We start from the raw sequence: 17,516 nt of genomic DNA on the forward strand, positions 1-17,516 counted from the left end.
ATGTATTAAGTTAGTTGTTCTTTTTCTACTGCTTTTCCACATTGTGCTTGTGAGAGGAAACACGAGCCTTAGTGTCAAGGAACACATCAAAAGACTGATGTACCAGGCAGAGGATGCTGTCTCTGCTTTTGTGTCTGTACATGTACTCCTCTGTTCAGTGAGTGTGCTCTGCTCTCCCATCCACTTGTGTTTGTATCTCTGTGTTCTGCTTTGTGTGCTTTCCAGGACTAACCTGGTCTGAGTAAACAGAGATGTGAAGGTGAATTGCATCAATTGAGGCTGGAATACAAGTTTGAAAACTTTGTTTCTTCAAGCACAGATAGATAGTTTGAGTGAGAGAGGAAATGATCCTCTTAAGGTTTAAGTACCCTACATAAAGATTGGTTTCCTTTATATTTAATCAGGAATTAAGAAATTAATGCTTTTTGAATTGGAAGCTTTCAAGAGGGTGTGTTTGGAGAGGATTGCTTTCCAACATCCGTTTGAGCTCGTACTTTATATCAATTTCAAGACTTCACAGTTCTTTCTGAGTTGTAAACAGAAATCACAGATCCTGTAGCCTGCCTGGAAGGCTCATGAAGCTTCCATTTGAGGAGAGCATTGGTATTGAAGGCTGCCCTGCACACACATCTAGTGCTGCTGTTTGTTTGCTGATGTGATTTTAAGAGCTGTAGTCTTCAGGTTTTTAAATCAGATGTTCAATTCAGAACATGGCTACTAGGAAGGTGTCACATTGCAAAGATTAATTCTGCATAGGCTTCTTTTTCCAGATTTTCCTTTTCAGACCACAAGGATTTTGTCATGTGTGTTGTTGTGAAAGTATAATGGTTGTGAATTAAAGATATTTAAGAAGGGGAAGAAAGGGTGCCTGTTGCTTTCCAAACTATTGATCTGTAATTAGTCTCACTGAAAATGCTTTTCTTGATGGAAACACTTTACATGAATTGATGTTTTTCTTTTACTCTTTGTGCCATTATCGTTCTCCATGTTACTCTGTCTGTATAGACATAACATCTTTTCTTCCAGGCATTTACCAGGATTTAATTATTTTAATTGTCCCATTCTCTTGTATTTCTAAATTCTCTAGTTTTGTTCTCCTTCTTAAATTTCTTTAAACACTGATGATAAAATTGGATTTCTCATTTGCCCTGTGCCCTTGTTTTTGCTTAACAAGGGGTTTTTCACTGTGAGGTGAGGCTGTTCCCCCCAGCCCCAGTCCTGTATTAGTATTTCAGCAGGACATGTCCTATGTGCCTTTTTGGTACTTGATTTTTCTCTGTACTTAAATACAAGAAAGAATTCTGAAGAGAGTGGCAGAAAATAGGAACTGGCTTCAGAATAAGAGTTTGCAGTATTGTAAGTATTGTAAATCACATTACAATTCAGTAACCCAGATCTGATAAATCTTGTAAAAAAGCTGAATTCAAGACAACAGGGTGGTTTTATTGGCAAGTTCATGAGTAAGGTTACAAGTAAGAGTCAGTGAATCTGAGTCCTGCAGAATGTTTTGTATTATGTACAGAATCCTTTAAGCAGGTTACTTACAGGAGTGCTGGACCTTTCAGATACTTACAGATGCACTTATGTGCTCTTTCCTAGTTCTCAGGGGTTTTATTTTTATTTCATGTGTTCTTTGCCAAAGATAATGACCTTGTTTGCCCTTCTCTTGCTGTTTATCTTGTTCAGTTAGAAGGAAGTTATTATTAACATTAGTGTACTTGCTTTGTTTTCTGATGAAGATGCTCTGCTCTTGAAGTAGGCCAAGTACAAAATGAGGCTGTTCAAGTACTAGGATTAAAGGTAGTTTAATACAGTCCCTCTTGGGGAATTGATGTTTTTCATGGTACTTCTGGTTAATAGGCAAGAATTTATGCTCTTGCTGAATGTATGAGGTGAAGGAACTTGAGCTACTAAAACTGAGGTAAAACAGCTTCCCTTTTCTGGTCAATAATGTAAGGTTTGTTCTGTGAGAAGGTGTGGGGGGGAAATCAGTGAAACGTGAATGTTTACAAAGCACTTCTGTCTAACCAGTCTTTACCAGAGCTGTAGGATAAGACTGATGAACAGAAACTTCTGTTGCATGTTCGTGCTCTCAGCCTTCCTCTGAAGAAGAATTATTTCCTTTGAGGTGTCTTGTTTTGAGAAGCAGTTTAGAATATTGAAAATAAATTGGCACATCTTGGACTACAACAGAGACCATGAGGTTTGTTGCAGTTCATGCTTAAACCCTTATGTCTGGCCTGGTTTTCCACAGCATCTGTACTTCATTACAAAAGGACCTTGTGCTGGTAGTTGTGAAATGTTTTCTTTGAAGGCCTTAGCTGTCTTTAGTGATGGGGATGTGGGCTGCAGAATGTCCTAGAAATAAATACAAAACCTTGCTGGGGAAGCTGCTGAGGAAAGAGAAGCTCTGAAGTGGTCCTAGTAAGTTTCTGTTACTGGGGCAAATAACAAACATCTACTAGCACTAACTTTGAAGAATTGCTGTCATGGGTAGGTTGTGGAACAAGTTTCATCAGAAGGTAACAGTTTTGGTATTGTGTAGCAGGATAGTGTGAAATTCTGGAGCCATCCTGAAGCAAAAAGAAAAATATTCCTAGATAGTCTCATTGGTAAATGAGAGCCTATCAAAAAAACAAACTTGTGAAACCAAGTCATCAATCTGTTCATTATTCATTCATTTCATCAGGTAAAAAAGGTCCCTGGGCATGGTTTCATAACCTGATTATTATTAAATGTATCCAGAAGTTGGCATAACTCAGTAATTTTAAAAATTAAAGTAGGGGGGTATCTGACATTTTATTTTGGTTTGTATTAAGTTGTGATTTCAATGTTGTAATTTTCTGGAAAATAATATTTTGAATGTTTTCCAGCATTGATTTTCTCAGGAAAATCATTGTCCCATCTCTCAGCAAAGTGAGTTTGCCTTCTTACTTGACCTGTGCTCAAGAGAAACGCTGAGAAGCATTTGTTTAGTTAGTAGGGGAAGATTCAGCGTTAATTTTGCTGGAGAGAGTGTTGTAACCCCGATTGTTTTGCATTGTGGTCAGGTGTGTATGCAGAGTTCCCAACTGTGTTTGTACTGCCTGGCTGTTTGTTTTGCTTTTGTGGCTTGTTCCCACCATTCCCAGGGAGCGTGAGTGTGCCCAGTTTAGGCTGTGGTGTAATTTCTCTTCAGAAGTTCCTAGGGTTCAGTGCTGGCTGATAGGTTCACTCTGAATTGTTTCAACACTTTGCTCTTGCATGTTGGTTAAATATGAATTTCACATCCACGTTACCTAAGGATGTTAGATGGGGTTTATTGCTGGGAGTTTGAAGGCAGTAAGCCCACCACTTTGGCAGATGGCACTGTCTGGACAGGTGGAATTGGAACTCGAGGTCCTGACTCAGCTTTTGGCAACAGGATCATTTCCAGGGATTGAGGGAACCTCAGTTTACTTTGGCTTGCAGTTACTGTAATGTGGGAAGCAGTATGAAACTGGAGCTGCAGTTGATAATTCAAAAGCATAACATCAGGCAGCTCTGAGTTTTATTCTTTGGGAATGTATGCAGCATCAAGTTGACATTTTTCAAAACACAATGTGCTAAATAATCCTTTAGAAATATACTCATTAATGGTAATGTAGCTAAAATAGTTCTTGCACAAAAGGGATATAATGAATTAATGACAAGTACAGATACCTCACAGACTCTGGTATTTTGCCTGGCACCACGTGGTGAGAGAGACAGGTAGCATGTCTGGCATCAGAATATTTTCTGGAGTCCTCTTAACTTTGTTTCTCTATACATGAGCTGTGTTCTCAGACTCAGTGTTTGAGAAGGGCACAAAGCAGTCTCTGAAATGTTTGTTGTGCTTGATATGTTTATACATGTTGTAGGTACATTTATGTATCTTGTACATGGATATTCACAGCACTGTGACTCGATTCCCCTGCAGCCATTGAGCAGCTGCACACGTGGGAGAGCAGACACCTCTGTTGGGACTGGAGCACTGGGATTTGCCTGACTCTCCTTGTACATGACATTGGGCTGTGGTTTTGTCTCACACAATTCACTCCCACTGGGTGCACAGAGAGAATAACAATGTCACTTAAAATACACTGAGCTTACAAGTATTAAGGAAATGCTTGTCCTTAGAGGAAACCTTTCCCATTCACTTCTGTTCTGCCTTTCCTACCCTCCTATGTGTGACTTTACTGTGTTGCTGAGTGTTTATACCTTGACAACAGGTTTGATCATAATTTGCAGTAGAGGGCCATGAGTATGAAATGCTAGGCTGTCCTGCATTTTTAAAGGCAGCCTAAATAAACTTGGAGATGACAAAGCACAGTGAATAGCTGGTGTCTGACTCATAGGAGCTTATAATTCAAAATGTACATTACTGCTCAGGAAACTTTTAAGCTGCTGTTTTGTTTAAGCTTTTCAGCCTCATACAGGCCTCTTGTCTAGGCAGCATCTTTGCATTGATATGCAGTAATGTTTATTCTAAGTCAAGCAAAGGGTCTAAATCTGCAGATTTACAAACTGTAGACTGACATCTATAGCAGGAAAGTCTAAGTTACTGTTGCACCTGTCACTGTTGGAGAAGCACTTTCCCACCTTGGTGGCATCAGACCTGAAGCACTGATCTGTTGGTGGTGCAAATGTGGAAGCTCAGTGTGTTTAGTTCAAAAGTATGGGTAGTTCTACTTGCATTTTCATGAATGTACTTTGACAAAATGTAATTTGCTAGAGCAATTCTAAATAATTGCTAAGCAAATTTCTTTTTTACTAGATGCCTTATGTAGTAAAATTTAATTATGTCTCTGCTGGCATTTGTACTTGGTGGATCTTACTTCAATTTTCTCAAATGTCTTTGTTATCTCTCTTGATACCGTGCTGTCTTGGTACATTAAAAAGCTCCTTTTACTAAGTTACAATCTGCAATGTTTGGTTTTTTTCTTGTAACAAGCATTGTAATTTGGAGAAGTGTGAGGTAGGAACTTTGATACCATTGGCACTGGCAGGTATTCAAAGACAAGGTTAGGTGTACTCTGCCATCCTGTGTGTGCTTATGCAGCTCACATTTCTGCTCAGCACCATATAGCAATGTATTTCCATTTTGTGATATACAGAGGAGTCAAGTACTTAAAGCACGATATTGTGAAGTCTGCAAAGGGGCTTGTTTAGCAGATTAGCTTTTGGTCGTGGCTGTGGTACACTGTATGCCTTTTCTGCAGAATACTTCTTCCCCATAGCCCTGAAGTGGTTAATGTTTGTTTATTTTTGAAATAATAAATAAGCTTGATAGTTTAAGACAATGCTCTGGAAGCTTCTTTACTTTGAATTTTTTAAATGCAACTGTTATATATGAGCTTTTTTATGTGGAATGCACATGTGACTTCTTAAAAGGTGCCTGGATTGTTTAGGTTTTAAGGCAAATTTCTTTTTTATTTGACATGAGGTGCTGAACCTCAACTCATGAATGAATGAACTTAGAAAATGTTGATGCTTGGTTTTCTTGTTAATGGTTTTAATATTTTTCTGTCCCCATATTATTGTATAATGTTCAGTAGAAACACCAATTAAATTCTATTACTTCTTAATGTGAATGACTGTTTGAGGTAATGAAACTGTACAGAAGAGGTAGTTAAACCTGCCAGGCTTGTTGGAAATGAAGCAGTCTTAGGGGAGGTACAACTGATTTAGTTTTGTGTGCTGGAGGTCCTGTGTAAACCCTATTCAGCCACTGGTTTGTTTGTTGTTTTTTAAATTACTATTTTTGGTTGATGGGAAAGGTAAATGAACAAAATACAAAGTTGCAAATGTATTGAGTTTTTTCCAAGCCTCTTGAACACTGAAGTTGAATAGATCATACTGGCCTAAAAAGTGCCTAGAGGAAATAAATTATTGGCCTGCTAGCACAAAGACTAAAATGAGACTCCCAGGTTCTGATACCTTGTGGCTCAGAGAGAACAGCTGTGCAAGCACGGCTGTGGGTTTTGTGCTTTTTTACTCTCCTTGATAATGATACCCATGGGCTCCTTTTTGAGAGACACAGTGGTGCTCTGATAGAAAGCACACTTGTCTTGCAAGTGTCCAAAAATGTTTCTGCATTCTGTGAAGAGTTTGCTTACTGATGATGCCTGGCATTGGGGCTGCCCCAGCCAACCAGGTTGGACATTTGTTTATGTGAAGTCCTTGGGTAATTGTACAGTTTGGTGTTCAGAAATGTGACAGTCAAGCTGTAGGTAATATTGAGTTTAAAGTTTTACTGCAACTTCTGAGAGGAAAAATAGTAGTTCTAGGTAGGTAAAAATTTTCAAGATCTGTTTTTAATACTTCTAAGAAAAACCCCAAACCAAACTAGATCCTGTTCTTAGACTTGTTTTTTCTTCAGACTCTTTGATCATATGTAGATCTGGGAAACTGTTGATTTTTGCAGTTTGTGATGTGTGGCCTGTGAAAGGGAACGTTTCTGAGCCCTTGGTAAACTCAAAGCTGGGGAGATAGGGGTGCTGCTCAGACTCTCCTGGCTTTGTTCATTTGTCCTACCTGTGGTTGTACTGTGTGCTGCTGCCAGGTTGATTGGTGGATCCAGACTGAGAGGTGTCAACTGCAAAGGGAGAAGAAGGTCATTGGAAAACCTGGTCTGAAAAACAAAGTCTATGGAAGCAGTGATAGGCATACTGTTGTTCATAGTTTATGTAAAAAACTTTGAGAGAAATGTCAAAAATTTCATTCAGCTGAAATTTGAATTCTTTCTAATTCTGCTGTGGAAATGTAGATTTTTGTCTTAGCCTTTAACTTCACCCAGTACTAGGTATGGTATTTGGTGAGGATTTAAAACTGGAACAGTTGGGGCTCTTGTCTGGGTTGGAATGCACAAATGGTGAAACAGAATAGAAACCCTTGTTGGGTTACCATGTTGCTTGTCATTCACATAACACTTAACAGTAGTATCAAGTCCTTGTGACTAATAAAAGTGCTGGAATCCAGGTGTAAGCTTTTACCATGCAAAATTATCTGAGTTACAAAGTATTGGTAATGCACAGAAATGTTTTAAGCAAGTAGCAAGGAAGATGCAGTGATATCCTTTAACTTGGGAACTTGATACAATTATTTGTCAACTAATGAAATGTCTTGAAGTTCCACTTCAATAATCCGTATGAGAGGAGAATAATTTTGTTATAAAACTTTATGCAGACTGTTCTAAATTGCATTATAGCTGAAACCTCTGGAAAGAAAAGGTTAAATCACAAGAGCTGTTACCATTCAGTTCTAGACTGTGTCCTGGAAACTATAATCTTTTGTACTGTATAAAAATCTCAGTTCACTTTGTGTTACAGTCTGATTTCAGTGTGGAGGTCATGCCCTGGACATGTATTTACATAATACATTAAAAGCATCTTAATGTGTTCTTTAGAATCCTTATTTTAGGGAAAATTACTTTGTTTACTGTATAGATGGCTGAAATAGTTTTCGTTCATTGCAGTCTCAGAGGAACACACAGCAGGCTGAGGTAAGGAAGGGGCTCTTGGACAAGTTTGCATTTCAGTCTGATGTGGCAAAGTTGTGTGAGACAAGCTGAGCTGGTTTGAGTGTTTGTAATGAGAAGAGGCAGTTGCAGGGTTTTCCTAGGTTTTCTCCTGGTCTTTGATTACCTGAGAACTGATTAAGCTCCCGAGAAGAGCACTCACCTAAGAGTGAGTTCCCTTCTCTCTGTGTCTGTGTGTTACAAGGCTGCCTGGGCTGAGGAGTTCATGAGGGACAGAGTGGTGACAGAAGAATGGATGGGCATGGCCATTACCAACATGAGGAGATGGATTAGTGCCTTCTGCCAGTTTTGATCTTCTGCAATTCCTAAATGAAATACTTATTTTGATAGCAAGACCTGTGCTGCTGAGTGTGTGCTGTGCTGTGGCAGTTTGGCACAAGTCTCTTCAGGTGGTCTGAGTGGCACCTGTGCCTGGGGAGATAGAGGTGCATTATGTTCATGAACTGTACTGCATAATTAATGTGTGTGTTAAATACCTGCATTTTCCTGATTGCTTGGGTTCCTAGGTTGTGTATCTCATCCTCTCTGGCATGTTTAGAGCCAGTCTCATTCATTTCTTCATCTCTGCCTGTTTGTTTTGCACAATAGTTTAAAACATGAAACAGATTTCAGTCTACTGGTAACAGGATAAAAGTCACTCTCCATTTCTTCCAGCATTGTTGTGAGCTCTATACCAATGTTAGATTTCTGGGTCAAATGCCCTGTGTGCCCTCTACTTGTCTACCACCATTCACAGAACAAGAATAGAAGGTGAAAATTTCCTCTAAGTTGTAAGTAATTTGCTGCTGTGAGTTCACAAATACAGATGCAAGATTTCTTCCAGTGAAAGGGCAGACTCCTTCCATGCTCTTAGAAATGTCTGATTTGAACATGAGGAAAACAGTCTGCTGCAATGCTCAAAGTGGTGTGGCTGATCTCATTTCTGACCTGTGTTCTAGAGAGAAGTCTAATAATTATGAAGGGTTTTTTGATACTTTGTTAATTACAAGCCCGTGCATTTTTAGAAGTAAATTTGATCCCATTTTCACTGAGTAATTGTTATTTAAACCTATGCAGCTCTTTTAAGTTGGCATTTTTAACAGAGATTTAATTATTACAGTGATTACAGTAGAAGAATCCTTTTTAACTGACTACTCAAGAGACTGACATCAGTTGATAAACAGAAGTGACCTCCATAATTTCCCCTCCATGAAAGGACAGTTGTAGGCTCTGCTGTAGCAACAAGAAAACATTTTCTCTACTGTGTAGAATGATTCAGGCTGTGGAGAGATCTTGGCAGGAGAGCATCAGAAGGGAAGATGTAAAGCTGTGTGGTTTGGGTGAATCTGCAGGCAGCTTCAGTTGGTAGGAGAAGGTGTTCACTGTGTGTCCATATGTACATAATAGGAGGAGGGCTGCAATTGCTCATGGGCCACATGAGGGACAGAAGTGATCTGCTCTCTTCCTTAGGACCCATCACAGGGAGAGCAAGGAAGGCTGCTTTGCTGACCCACCTTTTCTGTCCTGTTTTGGTCATGTGGGCTTCTTGTGACCAGATTTAAACTGTTGCTAACACTTCCATGACATTCATGTACTTGAGTTCAAGAGGGTCAGAGCTGCAGTTATGCTTACCTACAAAACTATTGCCTTGCCATTACCAAAGGCCAGATCTATCAGCTGTTATTCAGGAGCTGGGTTCTGGTCTCAGCCAAAGATCACTGTAGCTCAGACTGATCTTGTGCCAGAATACCCATTGAAGGCTTCTGTGCATTACTGCAGGCAGACTCAAGTTGCCCTCATCAGTACAACCTCTGTCAGGTTTGGAACTTTTCAGCAGCAGCTTTGGAAACAAGTGCTGTAATAAACTTGTCAGAATGTCTTTGTTATTTTGCAAGCAGTGTTATTTTGCAAGCAGTTAGGTGTGACTGCATATGTGTGTGGTGTGTTACTGAGATAAGTGCTTCTGTAACAGCCTGTGGAGCTGCTGCTCAGGAACAGCCAAGCATTTTTGCTTTCAGTCATACAGAAGCCACTAGAGCCACTTTCTGCCCTGAAGGTATGAGTAGTGCAAAAGAATATCTTTGAACAGTTTGCATTGATCTAAGAGGTTTTTTGTGTCTGGCTGTGAATCCTGTACATTTCTCTTGCAGCATTGTTGGTGCTTGCCTGTCCCTGGGTGAGCTTTCTCTGTTAACTGGCATTTAACTGCCCCTGAGTCCCACAGAAACATATTTCCAGTGCCTGAACTGGTTCTAGGAATGGAGAAGGAATTACATGAGTACAGAATAAGGCAAGGTGTTATAAATACAGACCTCTTTGCTTTGCACATAACTGTCTGATCCTATTCCTCATGTTCCTCCTAATCTTGGATATAAACTGCCTGATTAGTAAGTTACAGGACAGCTAAGATCTGATAACAGAAGGAGAAAGGAAAGAGAATGAGCCAGTTCAGGTGTTTTATTCCTTTCTGGCTTCTTTATGGACAGATTTATTGGATTGCATATCTGGACAAATTTTCTCAAAATTTGCTTAACTTGACCATCACACTTCAAGAGGCCTTCCCTGACCCTGCAGGTTACTGAGATCCTTATGTGGCTGAGACACAACGTGTCCTGTAGGTCACTGAGCAAGCCAAGGTGGAGGCTGGAGGGTGACTGGTGTGCAGTAGGCAATAGAAGTGTTTCTGCAGTCCCTGCTCTGTATTTTGAGTTTGCCTGAAAGGTCTTGGTCTGCAGCAGTCTCTGAGCAATTTTGCTGTGTTTTCCTCCACTGCCCTACTCACATCAGCAATATTTACTGGTAGAACCTTTATCATCTCTGTGAATTTAGCAGCCAAAAATCTTTCCCTTATAAGCCTGGAATCAGGTTGTTCATGCACCAGTTTACCACATCTTGATGACATGATGGACAACTTCTGATTTTTTCAGTTCTTAATATTTTCTTATTTGATCTTAATTATAGAGTAATGTGTTTGTGTTTCAAATGAGCTGCAATTTTGTGGGATTTTTTGTGTGTCTTTAGAGATTTTTTTGGACCATAAGCTGCTAGGAGGTAAAATGTGTATTGAAAAAGACAAGTCTAAGTTTGTATGGCCTTGATTGTGTGTCAGCTGTAATCTGATTCAGAGTAACTGTTGTGAGCCTAATGCCTCTTGACAACTGTCTATGGAAACTGGTTCCCTTTCAGTTCTTACTCCTTAGCCACTGAGAGTGCAGTGAGGTGGCAGCCTTGGGAAAGCTCTTCTGTCAGGGATGGCTGTGGGAGGATTTTGCCCAGTCATGCTGATGGAAATCAGCAGTTCTGCAGAGATGGGCAGAGGTTTGCCTTGGTTCCCACTAATGACACAATCAGTTGTAGTTTGTTTTTCTATAGGTTTTGTTGCAGAGACAGAGATGTGATTCTGATCCACACAGGCTTGAACTCTGTCCTGTATGCTTTTTAGAAGTACCAATACTTTTTAAAACTTTCTACTTGTCCACCCCACCTTTTGCTTCCTCCCCAGCAAAGACACCACTCCCTTGCTTAGGGTGGGCTTGGGTATTGGGAGACTTTCTGTTCTGCACACCGGCCTTGAGAGCTGCTCTTTGGTAATTTCCATAAGCAAATGGGCCTTAAGTTATTATTTCTAAGAGGTCTGAATTAAGTGGAGAAATTATTTGAGGAAACAAACAATCACAAAAACCTGGATTTTTTCCTTTATTTCTTGAGAAGATGCACTCATTACTACTGCAGTAACATTTTTTCAGTTGCCTTTTAAAAACGATAATACACATTCTGTTGCTTTGGTTTGTTCACTGTAATGACAGGTTGTGTCACTTAGTCTTTTAATGCTGTGTGCTGTGATTATCTTACTTGGAATATGGTCTCCAGAGTGTACTGCAGAGTAGATATTTTGTCAAAGAAACCTCTGTGTTCTCTCTAAGTGCCAGTTTTCTTTTAGAAACTGCAACTAATTTAAAATCCCACAGTCATGTTGCCAAAAATTTAAGAAGCGTTATCAAAATGTGAAAGAAGGCAAATACTGCTTGCTTGCAGTTGCTGTGCTCCTGCTTTTCTGCTTGCAGGCAGGAGTGCCTGTGGTGGTCAGGTTGAGCCACAATCACAGTATCCTTTCTTTTGTGTTCTAATTGTTGTAATTCACATTTTTGAATGCACTGTGCTAGAAATGCATCAAACATGGAAATACTGAACTTGTGACAAAGAATTAGCCCTATATCCTTGCATTATCATTTGAGAGAGGTCCCACTGCCCACCACAAAGCAGCACTGACCACAAGTTCTGGTTCCTTCAGTCTGTAATGAGTGCTGCTCTGCTTTGATTTCCCTCGTGCCTTTGTTGCTGTCAACTTGCTTTAGATCGTCCTTTCACTCTTTGATGTTTTGGAGCATGTGTGCAGTAAGAGTGGATACAAGGGATAAACTTGCTGGCCTAAAATTACTAGGGAGGAAGACCACAGAATGACAATTAGTGGCAATGCATAATTTTGCTTATGAAATTGCATCATCCTTTGTTGCATTCTACATAGTCAGAAAAAGAGTTGCTGTTTTGGTGGGCTTTTCCTGTAGACTCTTAATTAGAGGAAACTAAGGGAGGAAAGTGGTTATCAATCTTTTGGTTATTTAAACAATTAACAGTGTAACATGTATGTATTGGTGTTTTAACTGTCCAGATAATTTTCTGGACAGGAATTTAGTGTGGAGAGTAAGGTGCAATTCTTAGAAAAATGGAATAGCCAGAGCTGGAAGGGACCCACAAGGGGTCCCTGACCCTGCACTGTACAAACCCAGCAGTCACTCCATGTGCCCAAGAGTGTTGTCCAAACCCTTCTTGAACTCTGGCTGGCTGGTTCTGTGACCACTTCCCTGGGGAGCTTGTTCTGGCTGAAGAACTTTTTTCTGATATCCAGGCTGAGCCTCTCTTGACACAGCTTCTAGCTGTTCTGAGGTCCTGTCAGCTGTCCCCAGAGAGGTCAGTGCCTGCCCCTTGCTTCGTGTTTCTGCCTGAGTGGTACAAGGAGTGATGGAGCTGTGCCTTCCCCAGTACACCCTCTGTGACACCCTCTGTCTCTGGGCCCAGTGCTCCCACTGCATCCCTCTTTTGTTGGGATTATCAGAACACATGGTGAGCCAGTACAGGATGCTAACCTGATGGAAAACTGACTTGGGTGCTTGGAAAAGTGAGCAGATTTTTAGAGTTTTCTTGTATCAACTCTAACTTATAACGCAAATTTGGCTGAGCATTAGTAAAAAGTAAAAGGAATGAAGTCTGAAGAACAGTACCATTGTTCTGAAATTACTGGATCAAATTAGCATTTCTGCACTCCTAAAATTGTAATTACAATAACATTCTATGTCAGGCAGAGAAAGCAACTGAAAATGAAAGGTTGTCTGGATATAAGCACAGCTAATAGGTTGAAAATAGTGAAATGTAAGAGTGCAAAGCTGTTCCAGGGAGAATAAACTCCCTTCAATAAGTACATGTTGTGAATGGTATGTGTGAAAGATCTGAGGGAAGCAAGCTGGGATAGAAAGGGAAGAAATTTTGAAGCAGCCTGCTGTGGTGTTAAGCAGTTCAGGCTGAGTGTTTTTGTAAAACAAATGCAGGTATTTCAGTGTCCTTTCAATCAGAAGGGTACACTAAGAAAGAAATGTGACTACATTGAAAGTGGAAGCTTGTTAATAGGAATAAATGATATATGAACAATTTGTATTCACATGAAAGGTATATCTTGAAACAAGGTGAGATCCATCTAGCAATGAAGGTGTGGAATAAGATGAGAATATTCTGTGGATGTTTGTAGTAAGAAGTTTTTCTTGATTGTACTTGATACTTGAGATGGTTGAACAGTTTCCTGAATCTTAGTGGGGGGGCTTTTGTCTTTGGTTTTCATTTTAAAAAGACTTTTTAAATTTAGCGAAGGAGTAAAGCCAGTGTAATGGGGAACTGCTGCCAAAGGGGATCATCTTTCTCTCTTCTGCATTTCCCCACTGCTTTGCATACACACATCCTGGCAGTTCTGGGAGCCAATTTTTCAGATGACTAATTGTTTCTAATTGTTTTCAGGGGAAATAACAGGACAGTGATGGCTTTTTGTGGAATTGGTTCCCATAGCTGTCATCATAGATTCAGTCTGACATAAGGCTGTGGTAGTATGGAGAGTGACAGCAAGGGGCACAAGACTGAACCTTGTGGTGCTGGCTGTTAGATAAGTTTTATTCTAATGTGACAAATTAGAGTCTTTGAGCTTGACTAGCCCATCCAGAATTCATGCCAGGAATTTAAAGAAACAGTCTGGAATAATTTTACAGCTATTTGAGAACTCCAGAGGGGCAGATGATCTCTGAGGAGAGAGAAAAGGCACTAAACCATGCTTTAAAACAAACAAACAAAAAACCCATAAAATCCCTCAAAAATTCCAACCCAAAACCTCATAACAGTCAACAGACTTTTGAAAAGGTGGAAACTAGAGGGTTACAAACAAGTTACCTTACTCAGAGTGTCTGGAGGAATATGGATAATGTAAATTATTTGGCCCTGGTGATGACCTGGAAGATACTAATCCCTATGGACACCTAATAAGAGACTTTCAAGAACAAACCCCACTTAACCCAGTTGAACTTTGTTTTGTGGCAGGGCACAGGACCTAATGGATAGAGGTGTAAAAGACTTTTTGATACTGCTTTGTTATGCAGTGAATGGAAGCTGTTGTGTAGTAGAAATAAATCTACCTGGAAAACTGTATCTAGAAATAGATGGACAAAATGAAAACTTTGATGAATTTCCTAGGTGGTCTGTCTTTAAATGCCAGGCGATGTTTTCAGGAGTGACTGGGACTACAGTATCTACATACAAATCTTCCTGTAACATGAAGAGCAACCAGAATGTTTGATTAGGATTTGAATTCAAAATCATTCTGACAAATTAATGAAACCACTGTATTTTCAAATGGAAACCTATGGATTCAAATGAATGAGGTGTTGCATCTTGGTGGGAGTAATCAGCTGTGCAATCACAGTGGAGAATGAAGAATAAAAACTGCAAGCTGTAGTGTGTTAGCTAATAGTAGATATTTAGCATCCTTTCTTGTTAAAAATTACTGCTTTTGAAGTAAACAATTGTACCTGATTTATATGTATTACCGCCATGGTTTAGCATGGTTTGATTTTTAGTTAAAGAGAAAATCCATCGGTTACAGAAGTGATTCTCTGTGAGGACTGCTAACAGCTTCCTCCAAACTCAACAAAACCAGTCAGCTGGCTAGTTTTAAACCACTTAAGAAAGCTGAACGTGCCTCTGTGAAATCACACTTAAAAATGAACGAACCAGGAAAAATTCTCCTGCTTCTTGGCCTTTGAGCAGGTAACTGGGTGCTGGCTCAGCTTGGTAATGCAGCATGGCTCAGCTGAGGTTCTGCTGCTGCTGAGCTCTAACCAGGCCAGCCCTGCTCAGGATGGCCAGGCCGTGCTGCCCGTGCCCCAGGAAAGCCCCTGGCTGGGAGCAGAGGGCCCTGCAGCCTGTGCAGAGCAGCCCCACGGCTGGAGCTGAGCACAGCAGGATTGCAAAAGAGCCCTGCAGCCCGCTGCCCAGCAGAGATCATGTGGCTGTGCACAGGCCCAGGCAAGATACCAGCTCTGTCAGTGCATGGATGGAACTTGCAGGCATCAGCCCTCTCGCAAGTGAGAGAAACGGAAAGGGTGAAGACGTAAAGAAAACAACGTGGAGACACTGAGGCCAGTAGAGGAAGAGTCACATCCCATATGGGAAGACAATGAGGAGATGCCTTAGTCTGAAATTCTCTTGTAAGGCTATGGTAAAGATATCATCGATACATCAGACTCTTTTTCTTTTTCCCTGTGACTCCTGGAATGCCCTGGAGGGATGTGGCATTCTAACCACAGCCATGGTTAGAGGCATCAGTGTTGAAGCAAGCAGATGTTGAAGTAGCTGTGATCCAACGAGAAGCTTGAACAGAGAGAAATGAGAGAGATGAGAAACCTTGCCCCAGGGGTAGAATCACAGAATATTCTGAGCTGGAAGGGACCCACAAGGATCATAGAGTCCAGCTCTTCAGTGAATGGTCCATATGGGGATGGATCTCACAACCTTGGCACTGCCAGCACGCTGCTCTCACCAACCGAGCTAGTGTCACCTTTGTTGAAAACCTCTGTTACCAGAAATAATAGGACTTCTGTTTCTGTAATAGAATAGCTCATCCTTAAAGTTGAAGCCCATAAGCTGAGATGACCCATGGTAGTAGTGATGGGAATTCTACCAAACAGTGGGAGGAACTTCACAATTGTGGGTCTCTGGGTGGCTGCTATTCATGAAAATTAAAACCATGAGAGAACTGTTTGTTGTGTAAAAGTCTCCATGGCATGGCAGGAGAGACTCCTCTCCCTAAGTGAACTAAAGAAAGATTATTTTAGAAGTGGTAAACTGACTGAAAATACCAGATCTTGAATCTTTGTTGTCAGTGGTAAAGGAAGGAAGACTTGGGGGCAGAAGTGTTCTGAAGGTTTATCCTGATTCTTATTATTCTTTTAGTTTTGTTAATAAAGTTTTCTTTATACTCTTTATACAAAGTTTTGAGCTTGCTTTTGCCCATCTCCTAATTCTTATCTCACAGCAGAAAATGAGTAAATAACGGTAGTGAGTGCCCTAGTGTTGGGCCAGCACTCAACCCACCTCAGTTACCAGGAGTGAGAGATGTGCTGAGCCACCAGCTGAGTTACTGAAGTTGGGGGCAAAGTCTTGTGGGTTTGTTCAAATAAGTGAAAATTTAAATGCATGGAAGTGTAAGGAGAAGTTGCCCTCTCTTAGTTCCTTCTGTTTAGTGGAGTGTCTTTTGAGGAGAATTCATATGAACAATTAACAAGCAAGTTAACTTTTTTCAGTGGGGAAAATTTCATCCAGTTGCTTTCTGTAATATGTGGCACTGCAAAGACTCTCTGCTCACATACTGATTCTTTTTGTAATTGGGATGAAAGGCAAAACCATGGTTTGTGCTTTTGTTTTAAAGAATACTGTTAAGATTTCTTTAAATACAGGTAACTTTAACCTGTTAGTACAGAACTATAGGCTGCTGGTACTTACAAGTTGTGTCCATGTCAGAGGTGGATCAGAGAAATTAGAATCTGAATTTAGTGTATGACATCCTTTTCTTCTCTGAAATAAAGCAGTTTTTTGGTGTTATGAACACAAGCTGGGGTAAATATACCATGAACCATTAATATAAAACCAGTAAGCATTTGCCTAACTAAAAGAACATTGGCTATTATCTATTTGATGCAGAATCCTGCTGGCTATATGAAGATAAAGCTTAGTTCCCTGTTAGGCAACAGGTTGTAGCTGTGTAATCCTGAAGCATTGTTACAGTTTACAAAATATTGAGGTGTCTGACAGCAGTAATTCAGTAAAAGGTAGAAAATAAGTTAGTTTGTCCATAGCCAGGAGGGAATGCTGCCACACCTCCTAGGTGATATGTGTGTCTGGTCTTAGCGAATGCTGCGGGTCAGAAGCAGTGCAGTGAGTTCTGCTTGCAGCTCTGCTGTGCCTTGTTCTCATGATTGGTCTCTTTCCATGAAGAGGCTTTTTATCCAGGGGACAGATGTGGAATAATGTTTGCAGCTTGTGTGAAGATAGGCTCAATTCCTGTGAATTCTTTTAGCAGAATTACATGTTAGAACACAGTTGAATTTCAGGCTGTGTCAGCCTTGCAGTTTACAATAAAACCTATTTTTATAATCTTCTTGATTATTTATCTTTTTCTAAAGTTTAGACAGAAGATCTTAGTTTGCCCTTCATGTACCAAAATACTTAAATTGAAGTCAGACAGCCAAAGATACAGTAAGATCATATGGATAAACATCATACATTCAATGTTGAAACCAACTATCACTGCTGCCCTTTTGCTGCAGTTCCTGCTTTTGAGTATTTCAGTGTTTCGAGTATTTCTCAGCATCTCGCTGAGAGATGTGTTGGCATAACTATTGTAGCACTG

General features: G+C 40.3%; 1 protein-coding gene across 6 annotated transcripts in view; it reads left to right on the forward strand.

Annotated features, from left to right (window-relative positions):
* Positions 1–17,516, forward strand: part of EPC1 (enhancer of polycomb homolog 1) — a 64,524-nt gene that overhangs the window by 22,839 nt on the left and 24,169 nt on the right. The window lies entirely within an intron of this gene.

This window comes from Zonotrichia leucophrys, chromosome 2, assembly GCF_028769735.1.
Source record: "Zonotrichia leucophrys gambelii isolate GWCS_2022_RI chromosome 2, RI_Zleu_2.0, whole genome shotgun sequence".
NCBI lineage: Eukaryota > Metazoa > Chordata > Aves > Passeriformes > Passerellidae > Zonotrichia > Zonotrichia leucophrys.